This window comes from Sciurus vulgaris, assembly GCF_902686455.1.
Source record: "Sciurus vulgaris genome assembly, chromosome: 8".
Lineage (NCBI taxonomy): Eukaryota > Metazoa > Chordata > Mammalia > Rodentia > Sciuridae > Sciurus > Sciurus vulgaris.
The window spans coordinates 103,828,583-103,838,247 of NC_136468.1; positions in this window are offsets into that span (position 1 = coordinate 103,828,583).

Sequence of the window (9,665 nt, forward strand, 5' to 3'; positions counted from 1 at the left end):
GTGTGTGTGTGTCCAAATCTCCCGTTTTTATAAGAACACCAGTCATGGAGGATTAGGACCCATTCCAATGACTATAACTTGATTAACCCTGTAAAGATTATAACTCCAGCCACGTTCAGTGGTTCACACCTTTAATCCCAGTGACTTAGAATGCTGAGGCAGAAGAATCACTAGTTCAAAGCCAGCCTCAGCAATTTAGGGATCCCCTGAGCAACTTAGAGAGACCTTGTCTCAAAATGAAATATAAAAAGGGCTGGGGATGTGGCTCAGTAGTTAAGCATTGCTGGGTTCAATCCCTGATACCAAAAAAAGAAAGAAAAGAAAGAAAGAGAGAGAGAGAGAGAGAGAGAGAGAGAGAGAGAGAGAGAGAGAGAGAAAGAAAGAAAGAAAGAAAGAAAGAAAGAAAGAAAGAAAGAAAGAAGAAAGAAAGAAAGAGCGAGCCAAGATTATGACTCCAAATAAGGTTACATTCAGAGGTACTAAGAGTTAGGACTCTAATTTATCTTCTTTGGGGGTACACAATTCAATCCTCCTACCACCTTAAGAGCTTCCAAAAGGAATAGTTAATAATAACAAAAACTTTACATGTATCATTCCACGAAATGTTTACTTTAAGATCTCCATTTTAGCCAGGCACAGTAGCACACATCTGTAATCCCAGTAGAACCATTCTGAGGCAGGAGGATTGCAAGTTCGAGGCCATCCTTGGCAATTTAGTGAAACCCTGTCTCAAAATAAAATAAAAAGAGCTGGGGATTAAGGTCAGAGGTAGAGCATCAGTGGGTTCAATCCCCAGTACTGCAAATAAATAAATAGATAAATAAATGAATAATTCACACTTTAAACTGGGGGGGGGGGGGAATCATAAAGAAATTAATTAACTTGCCCAGAGTCACATAACTGGTAAATGCAGTAGTCAAGATTTGAGTACAAGTAGCAGTTCCGAGGTCCAGCATTCAATCACTAACTACCACACAATTACCTTCATTCAATTAAACATTTATTGAAAAAAAAAAAAGTTTATTGAATTCTTGCAATCCTCCTGCCTCCACCTCCTGAGTAGCTGGAATCACCAACATGCCCTGCTCCTAATACTTTTAAAAGTAGTAAAAATTGGTCATGACCTTCTATCTTGGTCAGATTTTAATGTTTGTGTACAGAAAGAACTTCTTCTCTTTCAACCTTATTCTTTCAGTCGGAAAAATTAAATGACTGTGGTAGATCACATAAATTGGATTAATTCCTCACCCCTCCCTGAATTTTAAATCTTTGAATTGTAATTTAGTAACTTCTGTATATTTTGAGTCTGTGGTATGTGCATATAAGTTAATGATGGTTAGGTCTCCTTAGTGACTTGTTTCTTTTACAAATATGTAATGGCCTTCTTTCTTTCTTTGGTACCAGGGATCAAACCCAGGGTCACTTAACCACTGAGCTACATCCCCAGCCCTTTTTATTTCTTTTTTTTTTTTTTTTTTTTTTTTTTTTTTGGAACTAGGGGTCGAACCCAGGGCTTTGCGAATGCAAGGCAGATGCTTTGCCACTGAGCTACATCCCAGCCCTTTATTTCTTATTTTGAGAAAAAGTTTCACTAAGTTGCTTAGGGCCTGCCTCACTAAGTTGTTGAGGCTAGCTTTGAACTCACCATCATTCTGCCTCAGCCTCCCGAGTCACTGGGATTACACACATGATTATTATAATGGCCTTCTCAAGCCCCAATGACATCTAAAATTCTATTTCCTTGGTTATTGAGGGTTATTGAGGGTACACACCCCACCTATTATGTAGAAGTCCGTAAAACTATATACCCAATAAACAAAGAATATACATTCTTCCTAAGCACATGAAACTTTTTTTTAATTACTACACTCAAGATACAATAAATGCCCAATAAAAAATATCCCACAATCTCTGAAACTAGAAGACAAGAAGATAAAAATTATTCACCATAAAACAATAGCAAAAAATAGGTGTTCAAGATTCATGAAAACAACTAAAGCATCCCTAAGAATTACATATTCAACTATCCAACATGCATGCCTATTCAGTGGGCTAATAGATATATCAAACTTCCATTAGCTAGGGTTTTGATCAGAAGAGTAGAACCATTCTGAATGATATGGAATAAGAATTAATTCTAGGGATGAACCTTACACCATTGTGTGAATAAGCATGGAAATTTTTGCCTCTGATGGTTGGCCTGATTCAGGAATAGAAGTGAAATATAAAGCAGGGAAAAAACTAGGACAAATGAATCTCACTGGGATAAATTGAAACCCTTGAGAGCAATCTAGAAGCCACTGTTTCTCACTGCCTCCAATCTCAAAAATGTGGGTGACCTGCTGAAAAAGTTGGCTTTTCTTAGAGCCACACACACACACACCTGACTCAGACTCAGAGAAACTACCCAGATTCTTCTCTCAGACTCATCTAATCTACCAGCAATTCCTGTTGGCCTGACCTTAAAAAAAATTTCCATTGCTTTTCACCATTGTTACTTTCCTAATCCAAATCACAATAATTTATCACTTATATTAATGTCATGGTCTCCTATATGGTCTTCCTGCATCTAGTTTTGCCTCCCTCAGTCTGACCCTTCATGCTACAACCAAAGCAATCCTTACAAACGTGTTAAATCATGTCACTCTCCCGTTCAACCCCGCCAGTGGTTTCCCATCAGCTCACAAATCCCTACATGATCTGCACATGACTACTTCTCTTATCCCTTATCTCTTTCTCCCAACCACACACCAAGCACATTTTCACATGACAGTCTATCCAATCATGTTTTCTCTGCTTGGAGTGCTCTTTTCCAGTATATCTATTTGGTTTTCTTCCTCACTTCATTTAGGACTCTCCCTATGTTTCACATTTTAGAGGGACTTTTCCTCTTTAATATATCCTCCTGTCCCTCCCTATTTTCTTTTCTTGGTTTCCGGCTTTCTCATGTTATCTATCTCTAGTTGATATCATATATATATGATATATGACTATCATATGATATATGATATATGACACACACATATATGACTGTTTGTTATATATCTCCTCCATAAGAATGTAAACTCTGGGATGGCAGAGCCATTATTTGTTTTTATCATTACAATGCCAAAGTCTAAAATAACTTCTGGCTAAGAGTTGATATTCACTGAATATTTCCTGAATAAATAAATGGATTAATTTTATACAGAGTATAAAAAAACAAATAAGTGAGAATCTAACTAACACATTTTATGAAGCCAGCATAACTATGATATCAAAACTGGAGAAGGTAGGCCTAAGAAAACTATGGGTCAAATTTAATTTTTTTAAAAAACGATGTGAAATTAAATTAATTTAATGCAATCCCAGTCTAAGTTCAAGGAGGATTTTTATAGATATTGACAAGCTGATTCTAAAATTGACATAGAAATTCGAAGAGCCTAAAAAAGTCTTAAAAATCTTGAAAAAGAACAACAAAGATGGAAGATTGAATGTATTTGACTTCAAGACTCAATATGGGGCTAAAATTATCAAAATAATGAAAAGAGAAACTAGAGAGGAGCTCAGTGGTAAAGTACTTACCTAGCATGTACAAGATCCTACATTGAACATGTAAAAACTTGTGGCACATAGCGAAAGCCATTCATAAAGACATTCAAATAGACAGACATGCAAATTATGAAAGACTAAAAATTAATGACTTAAGCATGTTTTTCAAAAAGAAACAGTAAGTTTTAAAAGTTTAGATGAAGTTCATCATAAAAATAAAAGCAGAAGTTAAATATAAAATAAACATCTTAAACCAAAAATTAGTTTTTGAAAAGATTAGTAAAATTTATAAGTGATAAAGAAAAAAAGACAAAATGACCAATATCAAGAAACTAAAGATACAATAAAAAGGCTATAAAAGAGGCTTCATACCAATAAATTTGATAATTTAGGTAAAACAAACAATTCCTAGACTCATGCAATTTCCAAAACTGAAATACTATGAAATAGAAAATCCAATTGTCTAATATTTATGAAAACAATTTGATTCGATTATTAAATATCCACAAAGAAAATGTCAGGTCTGGGTAGCTTTATTAGGAAGTGCTTTCAGAGAGTTAAAAAGAAGAAACACTGTCCAGTGAATTTTATGAGGACAGCATAATACCGACACCAAAACCTGAAAAAACATTAAATGGGCCGACAGCCAGGTGTGGTGCCCACCGATAGTCCCAGCTACTCGGGAGGTGAGGCAAAAGGATCGCTTGAGCCCAGGAGTTTAGCCAGGGTAACTTACTGAGACCCTGTCTCAAAATAAAACAAGACAAAAACATCCCAACCTTTTTTATAACCACAGTTTTAAAATTTCCAAATGAAATATTAGCAAAACAAACAAAAGTGATACATGCACCTGCATGCACACACCTCCATGCACATAAACACAGCATCAGGAATAGATTGATACCCAGAATGTTGGTGCTATGTACTAAATTCAGTCAATGTAATTCACTGCTATAGTTTGTGTCTGAAATTTCTCCCAAAGGTCCATGTGTCAAAGGATTGGTCCCCAGCTGTGGTGCTAATGAGAGGTGGTGGAACCTTTAAGAGATGGAGCTTAGTGAAAGGAAATTAGGTCACTGAGGGGTGTTCACTGGAAGGGGATCTTGGGATCTCAGGCCTTTCTTCTCTCTTTTTGCTTCCAAACTGTCATGAAGTACACAGGCCTCCTCCACCTCTCACTCCAATCATGACATACTACATCCCAATGGGTTCAAAGCAAGAGTCAGGCAATCACGAACCTCTGAAACCATGAAACCATGAGCCAAAGTGCCTTTCTTTTTTTTTTTTTTTTTTTTTTTCCTGGGTGCTGGTGGTGGTGACTGAACCCAGGGCCTGTGCATACTAGGCAATTTCTCTTATCACTGAGCTACACAGCCAGCCCCTGCTCAGCCTTTGTTTTTAATGTTTTTTTAATTATTATTATTTTTATTTAGCTTTTAATTTTTTACAGACTCATTTTGATTCTTTGTACACAAATGGGGTACATCATTTCGTTTCTATGGTTGCACACAATGTAGATTCATACCATTCGTGTAATCATACATGTACATAGGGTGATGATGTCTGTTTCATTTCACCATTTTTCATACTCCTCTCCCTCTCATTTCCTTCTGCTTCTGCATAATCTAAAGTTTCTCCATTCTTCTCTCCCTCCCTACCCCCATCCCCATTATATATCATTCTCCACTTACCAGGGAAACTATTTGGCCTTTGATTTTTTGGGATTGGCTTATTTCACTTAGCATGATATTCTCCAATTCCATCCATTTATTTGCAAATGCCATAATATTATTCTTCTTTATTGCTGAGTAGTATTCCACTCTGTATGTATACCAGAGTTTCTTTATCCATTCATCTGTTGAAGAGCATCTAGGATGGTTCCACAATCTAGCTATTGTGAACTGAGCTGCTATAAACATTGATGTGTCTGTGTCACTGTAGTTTGCTGATTTTAGGTCCTTTGGGTATAAACCGAGGAGTGGGATAACTGGGTCAAAAGGTGGGTCCATTCCAAGTTTTCTTAGTATTCTCCATACTGCTTTCCAGAGTAGCTGAACCAATTTGCAACTCCACCAGCAATGTGATAGTGTACCTTTTTCCCCATATCCACACCAACATCTATTATTGTTTGTGTTCTTGATAAAAGCCATTCTAATTGGAGTAAGATGAAATCTCACAGTTGTTTTAATTTGCATTTCTCTAATTACTAGAGATGTTGAACACTTTTTTATATATTTATTAATTGCCCATGTGTCTTCTTCTGTAAAGTGTCTGTCCAGTTCCTTTGTCCATTTATTGATTGGATTCAATGCAATTCCAATTAAAATCCCAATGACATTCCTCATAGAAGTAGAGAAAGTAATCATGAACTTCATCTGGAAGAACAAGAGACTTCGAATAATCAAAACAATTCTAAATAGAAAAAGTGAAACAGGAGGTATCACAATACCACACATTAAACTATACTACAGAGCAATAGTAACAAAAACAGCATGGTATTGGCACCAAAATAGACAGGCAGACCAATGGTACAGAATAGAGGACACAGAGACAAAACCACATAAATACAGTCACCTCATACTAGACAAAGGTGCCAAAAACATACAATGGAGAAAAGATAGCCTCTTCAACAAATGGTGCTGGCAAAACTGGAAATCCATATGCAGTAAAATGAAATTAAACCTCTATCTCTCACCCTGCACAAAACTCAACTCAAAATGGATCAGAGACATAGGAATTAGACCAGAGACCCTGCACTTAATAGAAGACAAAGTAGGTCTGAATCTTCATCATGTTGGCTTAGAATCAGACTTCCTCAACAAGACTCCCAAAGCACAAGAAATCAAAGCAAGAATCAATAAATGGGATGGACTCAAACTAAAAAGCTTTTTCTCAGCAAAGGATACAATCAAGAATATGAAGAGAAAGCCTACAAAAAAAAAAAAAAAGCTTTTCCACACGCACTTCAGATAGAGTACTTATCTCCAATATGTATAAAGAACTTACAAAACTTTACACCAAAAATACAAAGAACCCAATCAATAAATCTTTTTAATGTTTTTACATTTTGAAACAGGGTCTCACTAAGTTACCCAGGCTGTCCTCAAACTTATGATCCTCCTGCCTTCGACTCCTGAGTATCTGGGATTACAGGCATGCACCACCATGCCCAGTTCTTTCCTTCTTTTGAGTTGTTTATGCAGGTATTTTGACACAGTGATGCAACACTGACTAATATACTCATGGTAATAATATAATAAACAAGAATAATTGTGTGATCATTTTGGATAAATAGAAATAATCATTTAGTAAAATTTAACATGTATTTATAATTTTTCAAAGATAGGAACTTCCTTCATCTGATTAAAAAACAAAAGTATATACAAGAAAGGAACCACAAATGTAATATATAGCAGTGAAACATTTAAATGCTTCTCTCTGAAATTGGGAACAAGACAAGGATGCCTACTATCATCACTTCTATTCAACTTTTTATTCAAGGTCTTAGCCAATACAATAAAAACGCAGAGGTGTTTTTTTTTTAAATTTTTTAGTTGTCATTGGACCTTTTATTTATTTATATGTGGTGCTGAGAATCGAACCCAGTGCCTCACACATGCCAGACAAGTGCTCTACCACTGAGCCACAACCCCAGCCCAAAAACCCAGAGTTTTTTAATACTTTATTAATTTCCATCTCTATCTTCCACTAAAAATATTGATTCGCCCCATAGATGTATTTATTTGTTTTTCTTAAGCTATACATGAAATACCTTCAGACTACCAATTCTAATTAAATACTGTTAAAAATAAAATTACTAAGAAAATTCCAAATTTCCTTTTCTATACTTTACCTAAAAAAAAAAAAAAAAAAAAAAAAACAAAAAAAACCTTGGGGCAGGTTCCATGGTGCACTACCAGCATCTAGGGAGGCTGAGACAGGAGGCTTGAAAGTTCAAGACCAGCCTAAGCAATTTAACAAGGCCTTAAGTAACTTAGTGAAAACCTGCTTCAAAATAATTTTTTTTTTTTTGAAAAGGGGACTTGGGGACTGGGATTATGGCTCAGTGGTAGAGCACATGTGTGAGGCACTGGGTTTGATTCTCAGCACCACATATAAATAAATGAATAAAGGTCTATCAACATCTAAAAAATATATTTTAAAAAAGGGGGGCAACTGGGATGTAGTTCAGTAGTAAAGCACCACTGAGTTAAATCTCCGGTACCAATAAAATAAAATGAAACAAAACAAAACCCTCTAGGTATGAACTGTGTTCAAAATTTTACTTGAAATTTTTAAATTTTATAATTGTTTTTTCTGTGTATTTTGTCCTCTTCATATGCAGTTAGGTTACAATTACATAGTTATATAGTTATAGTTACGTGGTTATATTGCCTGCTTCATATGCAGAAAAGACATTTGTTTCCATTTGTATTTCATTGAACAGATCCTTTCCATGATATTTCTCTCTCTGGCTTTTGAAAGCTCATTTTTCTTTATCTTTTTTTTTTTTCTTCTTTTCTTTTTTGATTCATTGCACACAAATGGGGTACAATTATTGTTTCTCTGGTTGTACATGAAGTAGAGTCCCACCATTTGTGTAATCATACATGTACATAGGGTAATGATGTTTGTCTTATTCTATTATTTTTCCTTTCCCCCTCCCCCTTCTCACCCCCTCATTTTCTTCTATACAATCCATCCTTCCTCCATTCTTGCCTCCCTCCCACCCCCCCATTATGTATCATCATCCACTTATTAGAGAAATCATTTGGCCTTTGGTCTTTTGGAATTGGCTTATCTCATGTAGCATGATATTTTCCAACTCTGTCCATTTACCTGAAAATGCCTTGATTTTATTCTTCTTTATGGCTGAATAATATTCCATTGTGTATATATACCCCAGTTTTTTTATCCATTCATCTATTGAAGGGCATCTAGGTTGGTTCCACAATCTAGCTATTGTGAATTGAGCTGCTATAAACATTGATGTAGTTGCATTACTGTAGTATGCTGATTTTAAGTCCTTTGGGTATAGGCTAAGGAGTGGGATAGCTGGGTCAAATGGTGGGTCCATTCCAGGTTTTCTAAGGAATCTCCATACTGCTTTCAGAGTGGCTGCACCAATTTGGAATCCCACCAGCAATGTATAGTGTACCTTTTTCCCCACATTCTCACCAACACCTATTGTTGCTTGTATTCTTGATAACAGACATTCTAATTGGAGTGAGATGAAACCTCGGAGTAGTTTTTATTTGCATTTCTCTTGTTACTAGAGATGTTGAACATTTTTCATATATCTGTTGATTGCTTGTACATCTTCTTCTGTGAAGTGTCTTCTCAGTTCCTTAGCCCATTTATTGTTTGGGTTATCTGTATTCTTGGTGTAAAGTCTTTTGGGGTTCTTTATAGATTCTGGAGATTAGTGCTCTATCTGAACTGTGTGTGGCAAAGATTTTCTCCCACTCTGTAGGCTTTCTCTTCACATTGTTGATTGTTTCCTTTGCTGAGAATAAGCTTTTTTAGTTTGAATCTATCCCATTTATTGATTCCTGCTTTTATTTCTTGCACTTTGGGAGTCATGTCAAGGAAGTCTGGTCCTAAGTCGACATGTTGAAGATTTAGATCTACTTGTTCTTTCATTAGGTGCAGGGTCTCTGGTCTAATTCCTAGGTTCTTGGTCCATTTTGAGTTGAGTTTTGTGCAGGGTGAGAGATAAGAGTTTAGTTTCATTTTGCTGTATATGGATTTCCAGTTTTGCCAGTACCATTTGTTGAACAAGCTATCTTTTCTCCTTTGGCACCTTTGTTTAGTATGAGGTGACTGTATTTATGTGGTTTTGTCTCTGTGTCCTCTATTCTGTACCATTGGTCTACCTGTCTGTTTTGGTGCCAATACCATGCCATTTTTGTTACTATTGCTCTGTAGTATAGTTGAAGTCTGGTATTGTGATATCACCTGCTTTGCTCTTCCTGCTAAAGATTGCTTTAGCTATTCTGGGTCTCTTATTCTTCCAAATGAATTTCATGATTTTTTGCTCTTTTTCTATGAGTTACATCTTTGGGATTTTAATTGAAATTGCATTGAATTTATATAGCACTTTTGGTAGTATAGTCATTTTGACAATGTTAATT